We start from the raw sequence: 18,555 nt of genomic DNA, 5'->3' as shown, positions 1-18,555 counted from the left end.
AATAAATAAACAATTTTAAAGGAACTAGTGTCTGTTTACCAAATGCCGAATGTGTATTGCCAAAGGGCAGAATCATGGCTTCTGAAAATAACTTTTAAGAAGTTCAGACCAGTTGGCAACCCAAACTGAACTATCTTACAAAGCATAATGTCGTTTGGGACAAATGTCATTTGAAAAGTGAATAAGACTAACATATTAAACCAGTCATAGTAGCTCCGCCCGCTTCTCTGGGTGACTCAACCATGTGCAAGTTGGTAGCAGCAACTCCCATAAACTGTGAGAAAAGATGATCCTGTTGGACTGAATGATGCCACATGCAGCATTGTGGCATACGATACTAGTCCTTTTACTTTGAGCCTAATTTCGTTTTTAGAAGGAATGGACGATTTCCAGCGGGTCATTGGGAGCTTGACGGATCCCTAGATCTTCCTCGCTCTTCGGGTGGGCCGGCAGCTAACCAAACCCAGAGCTTCCACCCGCCGCACCACCCAAGGAGATGCCAGTTTGGTTTTATCCTCCGACTCTGATGTCTCACAACCAGAGATCTTTCTGGTTGCAATTTTAAGTCTATTTCTTTTTGTCTCATCCTCAGAGACCAACTGTTTCCTTCTACCTGAACAGCATAGCTTCGCGTAGGAGCTTCTCAACTTTGCTGACTACATGATTGAATGTTCTACCCACTTTATGAAAAGGAATTATTTTGTTGACACTTTCTTATTTTGATCATATGATTTACGTATGGGATTCTATGTCTTTTTTCCTATTATTTGGATGCTAAATTAAACCACCGGAATCTTAAAGTCGTTACCACCATAGCACTTACCAGTTTTACACTATTCACTTATTTGAGTGATCAGTCGACTAATGGTCAACTCTCTTACTGGCTTGCAAGCTTCTTGACGGTCCGGACACATAACATCTGCTCACATACTAGTTGTTAAATAATTGTTAAATGAGGGACAGATCCTTGTTCTCCTAGGACGATAGTCTGAGAAGGAGGCCAGCTAGATGCGACACCTGTATGTATCTCAGCCTCACGAGGGGAAAGAGGACAGTGCTGATGGCTCGCTTGCCCCAGGGATCTCCAAGTCCTTCCAATTCTTGCCAGCAAGTGGGAAAAGGAGAGTGGAGGAAAGCATCTGAATGTCCATCTTATGGTCAGAATGAGGAAATGCTTTCAATTTCTCAGAGAAAAGGAGAACTTTTACTTCTGAGTTGGGGTCAGTCTCTGAGGCCCGGAGTATTCAGTACCCTGTTTAGGAGAGGGGCTCTGAGTCTCCTCTGTGTAAACACCTGTGGGACCACCTTGCTTCTGCTGTCCTACTATTCAGCTAAGGTGAGGCCTGGGCAAGCCGTTAGGGATCTGATCCCCCTTTTGCTCCCTTTAAAAGAGAGGAAACAGTTCTAAGTTGAACGCGGAAAACAGTGGGGAAGTGGGTTCCATATATGGACTTTTTATAGCCATCTTAGGTAAAATATGGAGTACATTTTCTGCTGATTGTGAGATTGTTGGCTGGCAAAAGTAAGGCAATTTGAATAATAACTCAGCCTAATTAAAGAAGGATGTATGAAAGTAGCTTTATCTTTCAGAGTAGAACACTCTATTGGAGAGCAAGACTGTTATAAACACTCTCTTGGTCTGTATTTATATTTTAGAGGATATGATTAATTCCTAAGATAATGAACAGAATGATAAAACAAACATAAAAGAAACCCTGTATGCTATATAAAACCTTTTTTCTCCCCCAAACAAATATTTAGGTAAAATACATAGGTAGGTAAAATCTTTAGCCACGGTGAAGTTCTGGCAGCAATGAAGTCATGCATCATAACTCGGTATGTGATGTCTTTTTTTTTTTTTGAGGAAGATTAGCCCTGAGCTAACATCTGCTGCCAATCCTCCTCTTTTTGCTGAGGAAGACTGGCCCTGAGCTAACATCCATGCCCATCTTCCTCTACTTTATACGTGGGACACCTACCACAGCATGGCTTGCCAAGCGGTGCCATGTCTGCATCTGGGATCCGAACTGGCAAACCCTGGGCCACCAAAGCAGACCATGCAAACTTAACCACTGCGCCACCGGCCGGCCCCAGGTTGTCATTTTCACATGATCTCATTTTACAGGCCTTTGGAATGATACGCAGGAAAAGAGGAAATCTACAAGAAGAGAGAGAGCCATAAATTCTTTCTTTGCATATCACTCTGCCTCCACATCTCTGAAGTCTGAATTTGGGATGAGTGAGCAGGATTCTGGCTGATTCCATTTGCCAGGAGCTGCAGAGAGAAGAAAGCTGACCCCGGAGGCCTGGAGATCTGAAGAAAGGGCTTCAGAACTCTAATGGCTCTCTCATGATACTTTTCTTGTGTGGTTTCTCCCTCCTTCCCTTTATCCAGGTTGTCATTTTTACTCTCTCTAGACCCGATTGATGATTTCAGTGATTTCTCCCCAATAATCCTTGGGTCCTGGTTCTGATCAGCACACTAAATGTTTATTTCATTTTTCAGATATTCCCTTGATTGGTTCCTGGTTCCCAGTCTCCATATTTTGCATTTTTCCCCAAAAGAACAGCATTTGCCATCTGCCATATCAATCCTATAATTGATCCAAGTCCTTTTATATTTGATTATACTGCTGAAAGCAATAATAGTGTCATTTGCCCTCTTTAAAAAATTGTGTATTTTCTCTGGATGTCTTTCTGTATTCCAAGGAGGTTAAATTCTTGAATTTGTGATACCCACAAACAAGCACACTGTCTGAATGAATGCATACTCATTTATATCCATGCATTGTCCTTATTCGAAAATTCAATGGCCAAAATGCAGTATTCACAAATTCTAATTTCCCAAAGTAGAGGATTTATAGACCTAACAGGTGACAATTTCACTCCTTTACATGTACTTCTTTGTGATTCTGTTTAAAAGTGTGTTCTGTTTGGGCATAAGTTTTCCAAAAATTAGACATTACCCTAAAAAATATTTAATTACGTGCATAAAAATATGTTTAGTTAAGAGCAATTAATTGATATAACCATTGCCTTTTGATACTTAGAGTAGAAAGTAGGCCCTATTGATGGAAATTGATATAGAATCAGAATTTCAAAATAAGAAGAAATTTTTTTAAAGTTTTTTTTTTTCTTTTTTTGAGGAAGATTAACCCTGAGCTAACTACTGCCAGTCCTCCTCTTTTTTTTTTTTTTTTTTTTTTTGCTGAGGAAGTCTGGCCCTGAGCTAACATCCGTGCCCATCTTCCTCTACTTTATATGTGGGACGCCTGCCACAGCATGGCATGCCAAGAGGTGCCATGTCCGCACCCGGGATCCCAACTGGCGAACCCCAGGCCGCCGAGAAACAGAATGTGCCAACTTAACCACTGCACCACTGGGCCGGCCCCCAAAAAGAAATTTTTGAAAAACTGTTTGTACATTTTCGTTTTTCAAAGAAATTGTGTCTTGTTATTTCTCAGTCTTTCGACTAGGGATGGAGAATAGATTTGTCCAAGTTTATAGTTATCAGCATCAGAGCTGAAACCAGACCAAACTCTCCAGACTCAGCCGTCTTGCTACTTCACCAGCTAAATATGTACATGGATTTATTAGGTAAACATGTTATCATTCTGTATAAGTAGAGGGGTGGAGATGGGAATGAGCATATGAGAGTGTTTGAACAGTGGGACAAGGAGGTGAATAACTGTATTTCTTCCATTCTTTTTTTATAAATAAAGTAAATTTTTGAACTCATTTAAGGAGATCGTCTTGACTAGGTTTGGAAAATTGGATGATTAAACATTACGTAACACTGTCTAGGTTTGTGTAAAAGCCATCTTTGTTCAAGTCCATCCTCAAGTTGAAACCCTGTTAATTTTCCTGAAAAGTATACTGATGTTCAAGAAATTTTCTAATATTTCTTTTTCTGGTGTTGATTTAAGAGGAAGCAGAAGTGAACTTACACTAAAAAGGAGATTAACAGGAACCACTTTTCTAACAAAGTAATCTTTTGCCTAATCAAAAAAATAGTATTGGTAGGGAGGAAAATTGTCCAAGGGAGACAAGACTCTCTAGATGACACCCAGCAATCTTCAAGATACAGGTTTAAATGTAACTTTCGCCATTTCTCTAAGCACCAGTTGAATTTTACATACGCTGAGACTTCAAAGCACTCTGAGCTGTCTCCTCCAGCACTGTCCTCCGCACATGCTGAGTCTTTCTTTTAGCCCCCTCTTCAGTCCTTATGAACTGGTATCTCACCAACCTCACACCACGTTCAGGGATGGAGGTTATGGGAAGCAAAATTCCAGGCCTGCAACTCCATCCAGGTTCAGGTGAACACAAGATCACATGAACAAGTGTGGACCTGAGAGGTTTGCAGACATTAGCAGCCGGGAGCACATCAGCTGAGCTTTCCAAGTAGTTCCTTTGGGTTGATTTTGTATCTGTAAGCATTGTTTTAAGTAAACACAAAATAATAAAACCAGGTTTCAGGGCATTAAGTAGATAAATTGAGGAAAATTTTTTAACCAACAATAATTATGCCTCATTTAATCTCACGAGCTATTGCTTTTTGACAAAGCAGCTGCAGTTTTAAGTAATGGCCAAGTGGGAGCCATATGCACTTTCCATGGTAGAAGTCGATTATAAATACTGACCTATTGCTCGAAGCAACTTATTAGCCAATCCTTCCTTTGATGGAAACGTATATATACAGAATCCTTTTGAAACCCCTATGGGGCAGGTATGTTGGGAGGGAGTCGGGGGGAGTGTTGGGTGTTATGTACACGTGTGTACATTTAGGGGAAGGGTTGATAGGGGCAGAGAAAGGCCTTTCTGTAGGCAGTCTATGTTGTAGTAAGAACAATAAGTTGAGTGTTCCTATGTTCAAATTTGATGAATCTCAAATTCATGTTATAACATGGCTTTTAAAAAATATTTTAACACAAAAATTTTTAAAAAGCTGAGTTGCCTTAAAAACTGTCATAATTAGTCCAGTTGCCAGACAGCATGTAGGCCATCTAGTTAAATTTGAACTTCAGGTAAACAGCAAGTAAATTTTTAGCATCAGTTTATCCTGAATATTTCATGGCACATATTTATACTAAAAAATTCTTCATTGTTTAGCTGAAATTCAGATTTAACTGGGTGTCCTGAATTTTTATTTCCGAAATCTGGTAAGTGAATAACTACGTAAAGGTATGGAAGTCATTTCTACAAAATCCCACCAACTTCGGTATAGCATAGCTTGAACATGCTATTTACAAGTGAGGGAGCTGTTTCAACAACGCGAGAAATTTACATTCTAGTACTATTGTGTCAATACCAAAAAGCTCATGTGCTTGATTTTTGCTTCTTCTTGTTTTATTTTATTAAACAATACCACTCCGAAACCCCCACAGTGATACGCATTCACTTTGAGGAAAGATGCCACATTCTAGCTATTCCTTTATCCGTGGAGAAAAAAGCTTTGAAAAATTAGGACCATGTTTCAGTCTGAGATACATAAAGTATGCTCCCCAGCAAAATGCAATGTATTGTTTCAAGCTGATTTTCCCCCCTTTTCCTTGGGAGAAAAATACAGCATCTTAAACTAAAGCACACTTCAGTGCTGTGTCCCCCTCCCACCCCACCCCCCTTCCCGTGCTTGCTTGGTGCCAGCAGCCACAACACAGGGCTTTCATCTCGGCTTCAAAGTGTGGTGGAGGGAGTTGGGGGGATGGGAGTGGGGAAGAAAGGGAGGGCAAGTTGAATGCAAAAGGGAAACAAACAAACAGAAAAGAAAAATGGGATGGGTGGGTAGACAGAGAAGTCTCCCGTCTTTCAAATACCACGTTCTGTCCCGTGGCCGGGCTGCACCATGCAAAGCCTTCCCAGTTTTCCCCTGTTGCGTATTTTTTTGTTACTGTCACTTCCCATGCTGGGAAGATTCTTGTCATCCCTCACATATTTTATCCACAGAAAAGACTGCCCTGCCCTGGGCTTGGTGATTGAGGCTGTGCCCCTGGTGCGCCACTCTATCGGTCGTTCCCAAGGCTGTCTAGCCTGGGAAAAGCTGCGTGGACACGTTCCAAAATCAGCATTACATGCATCATTGTTCTTACTCTCCCTGATTAGAGCGCACACAATGAAAACAACAGCAACAGCCTCGTTTTCTAGCCCTCCTCCCAGCACAAGGCAGTTCTCAGTCTGTTTTTCTTTCTCTGGGTCTTCCTACAAGTTAACCGCTTCAGTGCTGAGGGAGTCCCAGACCTCACAGCAACTGTCCTGCCATTCCTTTGTGCTTCTGGGAGGTCACTCACGACACTGGGGCAGTAGGGAAGCGGGCGGGCTGGCCCTTCTGGAAATCTGGGCAGAGAAACTAACGGGGCGAAAAGTCAAAAGCTGTGTGTGGTGCTGCTGGGTCGGCTGTGGGCACGCATTCCAGGACAGCGCTCCACAGCCTTGAGGTTGGTTAAGCTCTGAGTTTCTCATATGTAAAGTGAGGACAGATGTAAAGAGGTGGGGGTCCTGTTGTTTTAACTCTTAAAGCCACAAAAACCCATCTGCATTAAACCTGTTGGGTTTGGTTGTTGAGTCTCATTATCCGTATGGAACTCTTCTCAACCTTCTTTGGAACTTTTGAATAAAATCTTTGTAAACACTTGCAAGTATGTGGGGATATGGGGTGGGGAATGGCAATTTTTTACTTTAAAAGCTATAAGCAAATCCAAGTCCTATACAATAAATATTAAAATGAAAAAAACCTGTTGCCAAAAAAAATAATAAAGGAAAAAGAAAGAGACAGGACTTGCAACATTGCAACTCATGACCTCTTTAATTAAAATAATGAAGGATACTTGACATTCCAGTGTAACTGAAGAATTTGGATGTTCCTCTGGGTTATATTGTAACTTAAGTTACCTGACTTTTATTGAAGAGTATGAGTGGATGAGGGCAGAGAAGGCTGTGCGAGCATTTGTCAGTCTATTCAAAGTGATAACTTAAGGTCTTTATAGACTGCACAAATATCATTAGTCTGGAGAACTCTTCCGCGCACCTCGCATCACAGCTTTAGTGGAGAAGGACTTTAATACAGATGAGGAGGCAGACGTTATTTGCTGTGGGTCTGTTGTCTGTCCTGATAGCAAACATTCCATACATTTGTGGGCTGGATGGGAAATTGGTCATGCATTTGCCTGCAGCCCAGTCAGAAAGATGAAAGGCTGAGGTTTACCTTGGGGTCACTATCCTTGACTTTTAAGTACTTTAAAGAGACATGAAACAAATAGAGCATGACCCTAAGCACTGCAAGCTCTTAGAATGCGGTGCTTCCCTGCTGCTGCTGTGCAAAGGTCTGCTCCCGGCTAGATTGCAGGTCACTCTCCTGCTACTTTCATAAAGAACCACAAGGGGCTGGCCCGGTGGCGCAGCGGTTAAGCGCACACGTTCTGCTTCTCGCTGGCCCAGGGTTCGCAGGTTCGGATCCCGGGTGCAGACGCGGCACCACTTGGCAAGCCATGCTGTGGTAGGCGTCCCACATATAAAGTAGAGGAAGATGCACACGGATGTTAGCTCAGGGCCAGTCTTCCTCAGCAAAAAGAGGAGGATTGGCAGCAGTTAGCTCAGGGCTAATCTTCCTCAAAAAAATAAAGAGCCACAGGATTGCTATTAGAAAGCCACTCTCATTGATCTGTACACAGGGAGAGGCTTCCTTCCTCATCCTCCTTATATCCTCCCTCCCCCTCCTTCTTCCACACAAGGCCAGATGCAGGACACAGCTGTAATTAACATAGTACTGCTAGCAACTTTCTAATAAATGGCATTTGGGGGTCTATATATTACATCATTTTTCAGAAGTTGATTCCTCCTCTTCTATTTAATTGGTGGTCAATTATTTGTCTCCCTACAACTACCTCCATGAGATCTCCAGTGTCCCAAAAACAAACAAAAAACAAATAAATAAAGGAATGAACAAAAACCCCAAGTCAAATCCAACAAAAACTGAATTGTGTCACTTGCCCAAGACATGATTTTTCTTTCCAATCATGAAAATCTCGCAATGAGAATTGAGATAGCAAATCATAAAACGATATTTGAGACAAGAGTAGATCCAATTTGTCTAAGAAAAGCTGAGTTGCTTCTGGTTTTCAAGGCTATACATGCTCCTTTTATAAGGAGAGCTTATTTCTTCCGATGCAGGAGACAGTTTGGGAGGAGGTGCAACAAGATGTCATTTTATAGGCTTTCTTTTCTACTTCCAAACTCTTTGGATATAAATATTTGTTGGAATGGATCAGACTGTTTAGATTAGTACATTATATCACCAGCATTTTCTTTCCTGGAAATAGAACTGCTTGCTGGCGCTTGTGCTAATATCTTAAATTGACTCTTCTTGGGTCCCTAGGTAAGCAATCCCAGTGCACACATCTTCCTCATCCATCGCCTCAGCTTGTCCTGAATGCTGTCACCAGAGGGGAGCTGTTAAAGCCTCTCATGGGGCAGAATGCAGGTCCGAGCTCAGGATCTGGAGTCAACAGTCTTGCAATTTGACTTGGCTCAATCACTAGGTAACTTTGAGACAATCAACCATCTTTTCACTGTTCCCACCTCCCAGAACTGATGTGAAGATTAAATGAGATAATGGATGAAAATATGTTACAAAGCGTCCGCCAATTTTGGTTGCTAAGATATTTGCATTGTATGAAAATTGTGAAAATGAGATTTACCATTGAACCAAATCACAGTAGGTAATACTTGTAGAGTTTTTTTCTAAATGTAGCTCTGCATTAGGCGTTATCTTTGAAGCTATTCAAGAGGGGGCCTTACCATACAACAGATACACAAACACAAAACATTTAAACCATGAAAAGTCCTACAAACAGGTAGGTTAAAAAAGCAAGTTTATTCTCTCACGGTTGTTAAGGCTAGAAGTCTGAAATCAAGGTATTGGCAGGGTCATGCTCCCTCTGAGATTCCGGGTAGAATCTTCCTTGCCTCTTTCTAACTTCTGCTGGTGGCCATCAATCCTTGGCCTTCCTTGGCTCACAGCTGAATAACTTCAATCTCTGCTTCCACCTTCACCTGGCCTTCTCCCCGTGTCTTCATGTATTCACATAGCTATCTCTTTCTTCTTCTAATGACACTGTTCACATTGGATAGAGCCCACTCTGATGACCTCATCTTGATTACATCTGCAAAGACTCTATTTCCAAATAAGGTCACATTCATAGGTATCAGGGGTTATCACTTTTTGAGGGGGTACAGTTCAACCCATAACAATATCCTACAAAACAGCCCAGTGTCTCACTGGCTGGGGACCTGGCTGCCGGGCTGAAATGTACCATTAATTAGCCAATTAACTTGTAGGTAAAATGAGGGAGCTGGACCAGACCTCTGAGGATATTTTAAAATTTTAATATTTTACAATTTTATCATTTCAGTATTCTTCCATTAGTACTTCTTTCTAAGACCGTGATGGTTCTCTTTACTCACCAACAAATCTATGTACACCCAAACCCAAAGTCTGGCTACAGAAGGAATGAGTGAACCATTGCAGCGTCTGTGAGCCCGTCAAGCAGAATAATTCTTTCCTCAGCATCACCACTCCAGGCCCTCACTTGCTCTCGCCTGGACTGTTATAATATTCTCTCAGCTGCCTGGAGTCTCCGCCTCCAATGCATCCTCCCGCAGGGGCTGCCAGAGTGAGCTCTTAGAAAACAAACCTGATCATGTCACACCCTGTATAACACCCTTTCATGGCTCCCCATGTGTGCTATTTGGGGTGTGATTCCTGGCGTGGCACCCAGGGCTCTGGAAGCAGGAACTACTCACTCAGACTCATCTGCTGAAGATTTACCCTCAATAAATCTGATCGACGCGTTTTTCTCCCACCATATTTCACATTTTCATACTCTGGTGTATTATGTTTCCTGTCTGTTAGACCTTTTCCCTCTCTTTTCTGCCTAGAGAATGTCTATTTATCCACAAAGACCAGTTCAAATAGAATCACCTTTGGGAAACCATTCTTGACTACTCTAGTCACAAATAACCATTCTCTTCTCTGTGTCACGTTTTAGTTCATATTTATTTCTATTTTTGCACCTATCATTGAATTATAACATTGGGGTGTGTGTGTGTGTGTCTATACTAGTAGGATGTTGCTTAATGGTTGGAGTGATGTCCTTGTCTTTGAGTCAGGGCCTGTACCTTCTATATTTTTAGGTGTCAAACACACAATTGGGACTCAAAAATATTTTATTGCCTTGAATTAAATAACCAGTTCTTGACAGGAACTGAAACCAGCGGTCAGGGTCAAATGGTTTTTTATGTGGGTTGTTTTTGAATTAATGAAATAGTAAGACGTGCTTTGGCACAGCTGTCTGGCATACCTGGGTTGAGTTCTAGTGCAAACAGCTGCGTTGCTGTAACTTGCTTTAAAACACCCACTTCACACAGGGCCATGTGCTATGGGGCCCATGGAAGGCAGCCAGGCCCAGGGCTGGCAGTTACCTGAAAACACTTGGGTTAAGTTTCTATTGCCATGGCAGTTAGGCAGCCTCATGTAATTATGCAGCTGGCAGAGTTGCCTCACAGGACATATTCTGAGAGGGCTGGCCTCCCACACAGGCAGCTCTTGCTTACCACCTTAAATGTTTCACTGCTGAGAGCTGCCCCCAGGTTGCCTGGGAGCTGCCTTGCAAATAGCCTAAGCCTATGTTACAGGTTGCAAGTTGTAAATTATCAACCACTAGACCTGGTACCAACTGGAGGAAGAGAGCCCAAGTTAGGGTTATCATTATGGGCATGCTCACTTCTTCTATTCTCCTGTTAAGTTGACCTCTTCCTAATCCTGGGGCAGAACTCTGGGAAGTAAAAGATCAAGCTCCTATAAGGAGTTAGGCTGGGCCAGGGTAGCAAAAAAGAAAGGGGTAAGGCCTTGGACACTTCTGGGGATGACAGAGGAGGAAGCATACACACCTCAGGGAGAATGGCAGTGATGCCAGAGTTGGAAGAAGCTGGGGGATGGGTACTGAGCCTCAATTTTGGCTGTAAATTGTACGGTAGGTGAGGATAGTCTCCCCGTTTGTATCTCCCATTCTCTAAAGGGCAGATGGAAACATGCAATTATCAATCCTCTTTTTTTGTCACTATAAGCATCCTGACCCCTCCTCCTACAATAGTGCTTTCAAATACTGCTTGGTGATTGATAAGTGCTACTGTCTATATTTGTGTTTTCCTTGATTCTATAATGAGATTGAAGCTCTCTGACAGCAGGACCCATATCTCATCTGTCTCTGTCGTACCTAACAGAGTTTCTTATACCTGATCACACACACACACACACTTTTGAGATTGGAGAACGTGGACGATAAATGCTGCAGGTGTGAACTCTCATAGTCCAGGGAAATTGATCTCTTAAAAGGGATTGAGTAACGATGATTATGGAGAAGAATCCTCATTTGGTGGGTAAAAGGGCATCTATGGCTTTATCCTATTACTGCCATTGGCAACGAAAGTACAATAATTATGCAATCTTTAGAATCATTATTAGGAATGACCAGACTTTGGGAAAAAATAATAAATCACAGTGGATAAATGGATCATTAGAGGTATACGTTAACAGAAAGCTCAAGATTTACTTTATCTTACATGTTCTAACTTGGTAAGTACTTTGAATTTGTTAAAATTTCTTAATATAGGGGTTGGCCCTGTGGTGCAGCAGTTAAGTGTGCACATTCTGCTTCGGCTGCCCTGGGTTCACCGGTTTGGATCCTGGGTGCAGACACGGCACTGCTTGGCAAGCCATGCTGTGGTAGGCATCCCACATATAAAGTAGAGGAAGATGGGCATGGATGTTAGCTCAGGGCCAGTCTTCCTCAGCAAAAAAGAGGAGGATTGGCAGCAGATGTTAGCTCAGGGCTAATCTTCCTAAAAAATAAAACACAAAATTCTACCTATAAAGGCCTACTAGTATAAGGCACTATGCTAGATCTCATTATAAAGGGTTAAGAAAATCAGCATACTTGACAGCCTGTTTCTAAAAGTTTTCTGTAAGGAAATGTAATACTACAGGAAGGAACATCGCCTAAATGTGGGACTCAAATCCCTTGGCGAGGAGAGCTTGTCAGGCGGGCAGCGGGGCCCTCTACATACTAATGGGTCCCCAGTGACGTTTCTCAACTAGCAAAGCTGACAAGACACAACAGGCTCATGGTACCTACAAATCATTTCCTTCCTGATGCTAAATGCCAGTGCTGTCTGACCGCCTTTGACACACAACAAACTGTTCCAGCGCTCCATCATATTAGGAAGCCTGCCTATCATAAACGCCTATGAACCCATCCCATGAAATGTCAAAATTATTGTAAATATTAGTGATGGGTCAAGCTCAGAAGTGTTGGAGGTTTAGTCTGGGAAAAGGTCCAAGATTTTGTGAGCTTATACAAACACTTTTGATCTTGAAAAATTGGTCTGCAAATCTTGCAAGAACAGGTTCTCTCCCAAGATTTACATTATTATTTTGGTTTGGTGTACTTTACCTGGTAATTTTGGGAGGAATTCTGCTATTTATTCCTTTTTATTTTTAGCATCTTCACCAAAACAAAATTTACCAACATATATGTGTTTTATAAGAAAAAAAGGTTGATTTTCATTTTGCAGAAAAGTCATTTTACCCCTGAAAATTAGGCAAGAAGGCATTCAGCAATCTTTACCTTATCAAAATTAATTGAACATTTCCAATGAATTACAATGCATCCATTATATTTAGGAGGAAAAATATGCTTTGAGATTCTCATGATGGATACGAGCTAGTGTGAACTGATATTAAAGCTGAAACAGTTCATCGTTAATACTTTTTATATTGCTCAATTCACACTTCTTTGGACATATGTACGTAATATTTTCTGTAACATTCAAACACAATGTGTGTCTACAAAGAGTAGATCTGGTCTAACACATCATTGAGATCACGTTTCTCAAGCCCCATTTATTTACATGATGTGGTTTTTAAACGAAGATCCTATTAGAGTTCAGTTTCAAATCTAGTAAAGTCTAGAGGAGGCGACATATAGTGCAGAATTTCTCAGATTGTGTTCTTTGGGATGTAAATACATATGATGTGAATGGTATTCTATGGTAATAAGTTTTGGAACTGTTGTCTAAGCATATTTCTTTACTGTAAGACTTTCTAAAACCTTTAAAGTGCAAATGTTCAGTAGGATTTTTCAAGTGGAGGGTCATCCTGGCGTTCATGAACCACATTTGGGCCATAGTGCTATTGTGGAAAATGCACCATAATTGGGGTAAGAAGAGTCAGGTTCATGTTCTGATTCTGCCATTTACCTGAAATGTGGCTTTGAGAAGGTTGCCAAACTCTAAAACAAGCAGGCTGGATGGGATGATCGTTAGTGTTTTTGGTTGAGCATTTTATACTGGGTTTCCAACTCGGGCTAGATGCTATTTTCTTTATTCCTTGGAGGCCTAGCATAATGTCTTACATTTTGTTGGCCTTTGATAAACGTTGATTAAATTGACCACAGCCTTTTAAGTTTTAGGAATCATTAATTCAGGAAAATTGTTACTAGCTGTGCAATTGAGCAAATCATTGATTCTCTCTGATCCTATTTCCTTGCTTATAAACTTTAGGCATTTGACCATTGGATTTCAAGTCTTTTTTATTATCAGCAATATTATTCGTATTCCTGGGAGCACGTGAATCTTTCTTCATGTGAAACCTTACACAGAAGTCAACGTGTAAAACAGATCAAAAGTGGAGCTGCTCTGGTCGAGTGCCTCGGGGCTGCATGACCATCTCCGCCCTCCCTGGTCCCGGCCTACCCTGACTTCTGTTCTGGCTTTTCCTCAGGTGTGGTTGAGGAACCCCTGGGGCTCCTCGGAACACGATCTGAGCAATACTGACATGGATAAACTCTGAAGCTTCTTTTAGGTCAAACATCTTAGATTTTTCTGGAAAAACATCGAATTATTATTGCTGAGACTAATAAGCTTTGGGGGCAATAAAATGTAATCAAACCCCTCTCTACTTGGAAAAAAATTTACCCTTGTCACGAACCATGCTCTGAAACAAATGCAACAAAAATCAAGCATATACAGAAAATAAAAATGACAGACCCAATTTTGGCTTCAGTAACATATTTAAAAGTCAAAAAGGATTTTTTATTTCATATGTATAAATGATTTAAAATCTATGAGAAATCTCTATCCTTGGAATAGTCTTTATGGAAAAAACTGAAATAATTATTGGTTTCATAGTCTCTCATCACTATAATTCATATAACCGAGACTGGAAATATATGACTAATTCACATAGGCATGTAAAATCAAAAGTAGAAATCAGTTTATTAATTATCAATGCATGCAAGGATGGCAAAAATTTAGCTTAGCATTTCAATCAATATCTGGTGAAACGATAGTGAAAAAATGCATTTGGGGGACAAACAGCTGCTGAGAAATCACTATGAAACATTTCAGTGACATTTTTACAAGAGAGCTTAGGGCTTTCTTCCTGACGCATATATTTTTAAAAGATAAACAAGACTAGACTCTGTCTGAACCAGCCTCTTGGAAGAAGACGAGCTCTTGGAGATTCAGGGGTGGGTGTCGCTGACCCTGCAGTAGAGAGCAGCCCTGTGTGACACCAAGATCCCCAGCTCTCTTCCCCGCCACACACGAGCTATAGAAATCCTGCATGTTATAGTCTCTGCCTTCCTCCCTCCGGAGAGAGTGGAGCTGAGGCAGGGCTGGTTGCGTGATTGAAACAATCAACTTCATCAAGCCCAATTTTCTCCACTGCAAATGACTTCACATTTGCTAGGAGCTTGTTGATTTAAAAAAATAGGTGGCATAGTGTGCTTTGCGGACAATGTTGTTTCCGTATGAAAATTTGCGCCAGCTACGTTTAGGGAGTGGGCTATGACGAACTCAGAGAAGGGCATTATTACTAGGTCACTGTGGTATCCTGGGGAAATATTTATTCTACTGGTTACGATCCTGGGATAGCATTTAAAGTCTGGGAACAGAGCAAACACAAAGCATGCAGATGCCTCCAAACTCTGGGGCAGGCAAAAGCAAACCCAGCCAGGTTTGAGAGTGAGTGGGAATGGCAGAGAGGTCTAAAGCAAGAAGAAAACCAGACCAGGCACTCGTAAATTTTAATCTAACATTCAGAAAAAAACCTGGAAATTATTTTTTGTGGTAAAGAGGCAATGTGTTTGAGTGTGGTGCTTTGTTGAGCACAATCTGGGGAAATTAGAATGCAAGAAGAAAATGTAAGAATCTTTAGTCTCCACGTCTTACGCAGTGTTGGTAAGTTGTGTCCATTTCTGGGCTTCACAACTTGAGAGAAACAGAACTTGGAGGGTCTTCAAAGGTGATTAAAGGGATGGAAAATAAGTCCTTGGAAGAAAAGATTAAGGGAATGGGCATGAATTTAAAGGAAAGTGGAAGGAAAGCCCTTTGAACACTCACACATTTAAATAATTTTAAAGACTTCATTTCAGTTTCTCGCCCCAGAGTATTTTATGGAGAACTTTTCTTTCAGTAGAGGATCACTAAGATGTTATTAACATTTCCATCACCAAGGTGTGAGTAACCAAACACAGCAAATGAATTAAAGTTCTGGAGGTACCAACCATCGTTTGTATGATTTGTGTAGAACATGGAATTTGCAACCTTCTAGTTGAGGAAAACTGAAGTCTGTTTATACAGTGTCACGTATTTGCTGGTTGGATCTGCTCTTCCACAATTATGTTGTGTTCAGGTACTGCATCAGGTTAACTTCTCTATGTGTCGGTTTCAATTTACAACAGACAAGACAAGTAATTCAGAAATTTACTTTAAAAAATCAGCATGTTGGGGCTGGCCTGGTGGTGCAGTGGTTAAGTTTGCACATTCTGCTTCGGCGGCCCAGGGTTTGCTGGTTCAGATCCAGGGTGCGGACATGGTACTGCTTAGGACGCCATGCTGTGGTAGGCGTCCCACATATAAAGTGGAAGAAGATGGGCATGGATGTTAGCTCAGGGCCAGTCTTCTTCAGAGAAAAGAGGAGGATTGGCAGCAGTTAGCTCGGGGCTAATCTTCCTCAAAAAAAAAAAAATCAGTATAATATATTAGAAACAACCCAGTTCTAATGATTAGTTAAACGAGGCAAGCATCCAATAGAATTAAAACTAGTTTTCTGTGGGTTTATGCAATACAGCTAAGTGGGATGGAAGATGCTATACATGGATAAAGATCTAGGTATGAATCTTGGTTTTCAGTCCTTGGCCTTGAGCAAGGGGCTTAAAATTTTCTGAACCTTAAAATTATTATCTGCAGAGTAAGAATCACAATATAGATCCATAAAGTTACTCTTGGTAAATGAGATAAAACTTCTCATAGGATTGTTGTAAGAATTAAATGAGATAATTCACATAAAGTATTTCAGCAATGGCTGATAGGCCATAAGCTCATAATAAATGTTAGGTATTATTATTATTATTACATGAGAAAGAACCTAACACAGTGCTTAGCACACAGTGGGAACTCAAAAGTATAGTTAAATTTGAATCTAATAGAACAGATTAAAAAGAAGTGGTGGGATTCTTCAACATAGAAATGTAAATATTAAAGGGGAATACATTAGAAATATATAACATCTTGAAGGGAACTTCCAGAATAACTTATTCATCGAGTTACTAAATCCAGATGTACTTTGCAAAACAGAAAGAGATAATGATAAGATGAATAAAAGAAAAATTTACACATAGTACATATTAAAATTGGAAGCTCATTACTCCAAGATGTAGCAGAGGGTAGATGTATAACTAGGTTCAGGAAGGGCTGAGTGAGTAACAGACTCATGACAGGCTAACACAGAGCCGGGGTTTGCAGCACATTCCTCGCCTGCTGGGGGCTGTGATCATGGAGAATGACAGTGGCATTCCAGTCTGACCCTGGTACACTGGATGCAGGAGTCTCACTTCATTTGCACTTGTTTTTGCTCATATAGGATGACAATTCCTGGTCATGGCTATGATACATCGATCACCTTAGGCCATTGGTCCCTGAGGCTGGCTGACTGAAACTTCCAGGGCGGGTTTCAAAAGAATCCTTTGCATGTTGACTATTTAGTGGACCCTTGCCAAATATAAAAGGGCAACTAACATTTGGGTGGCCTGCCTCTCTGCCCAGTTTGATATAAATTGACCTTCTGAATCTAAATGTATCAAGCAGACAGGGATAGGAATAGTGGAACCATAAAAAGCCTTCCACAAAAAAGAGGAATTTGAGCTTAAAGATACTGAAACATGACAATCAGCAAACATAAGCGATGACTCCAACTCCCCAGTCCTGATTCATAATTCGAGTAGGTATTTTAATCATAGATCCACATGATGCATCAGATCAAACACCTATCTTATTTTGGAAGAAATATAAAGAGACTACCAGAAGAAAAGATGGGACTGTGAATTCATGATCTTTCTGCAGAAAGGCTAATCACTTTGATAGCAACATTTGAGGGAGGGCAGCAGCGATGATCAAGTCCGTGATGCAAAGAATCAGTGAGGGCATTGGCTCCTCCAACCCTATACGCAGAACTGGAGACAATCCACATTTGAGAATTGTTGCCAAAGTGCCACTGCCATCCTTCTAGCAGGGAAGAGAGGGCAAAAGTTGGAGCTGGTGCCTGTGGGTTTCCAGGGTGGAACATAATTTCTTTTGCCACACCTTGGGATCAACTTCACCACTGTGAAAAGCAACGCCTCTAATGTATTTTTAAGCCTCCTACTCCCACAATCATAACAAAGAGAACCACGCCAGAGTGTCAGAACAAACAGTAGATAACCAAAAGCACTCCGTCAATCATTCCGTTCTGGTTGACTTCCAAGTCTTGTCTAGGTCATATTATGACTCCTGTATTAGTGTTTAAGGTCACCGGGAGACAGGCAACTGCATCCTATATCAGGAAGTGGAGTGAGCCTCAGGAGTGAGATATTTGGCCTTAGTAGGCACTGTGGCTGTGACTCGGAAATCCAGGGAAATGAGTTAAGCTCAGTCAGACTCCAGGCGCCGCGCTGCCTCACAGCAGATAGAATGAAGTAGAATAATAGAAGCTTTCCTGCCATTCTCAACATCAGGTTGAATTCCGGTCAGCCCTTCCAGTTGAGTTTCTGGGGGCTGTTTTCCATTTAGTCCCCATGCTGCAGGCTGTAATTCACGGGAAGGGGCTCCAGGGAAAGTGGGCCCCGAGCTTAGGCTGGACGGTGCCAGGGGAGTCCTTCTGCAGGAAGACAGATTAAGAGGCATGTGGACCCTTTTGGTGGGTGAGTGCAAAATTTAGTGCCTACTTTGGGCTCCCTGAGCAATGACTGCCTGGCTGATTTAGACCTGGCAACTACCCATAAGCACAAATACTCACATTTCCACACGCTCCCTTGCACAGTGACTAACCACATCTGCTTAACTCTGGTGGAGAAGGAAAAAAAGGCAGTAACGACCATCTCCTCCACCCACTGGGGAGCCCATGTCCCGGTAAGATAAGCTCTTGGCTTGTCTGGTTTGAGCAAGGCTTATTCTTTTCATAAT

The sequence above is a fragment of the Equus asinus genome, chromosome 24 (assembly GCF_041296235.1).
Source record: "Equus asinus isolate D_3611 breed Donkey chromosome 24, EquAss-T2T_v2, whole genome shotgun sequence".
Taxonomy (NCBI): Eukaryota; Metazoa; Chordata; class Mammalia; order Perissodactyla; family Equidae; genus Equus; species Equus asinus.
This window is presented reverse-complemented; position numbering follows the sequence as displayed.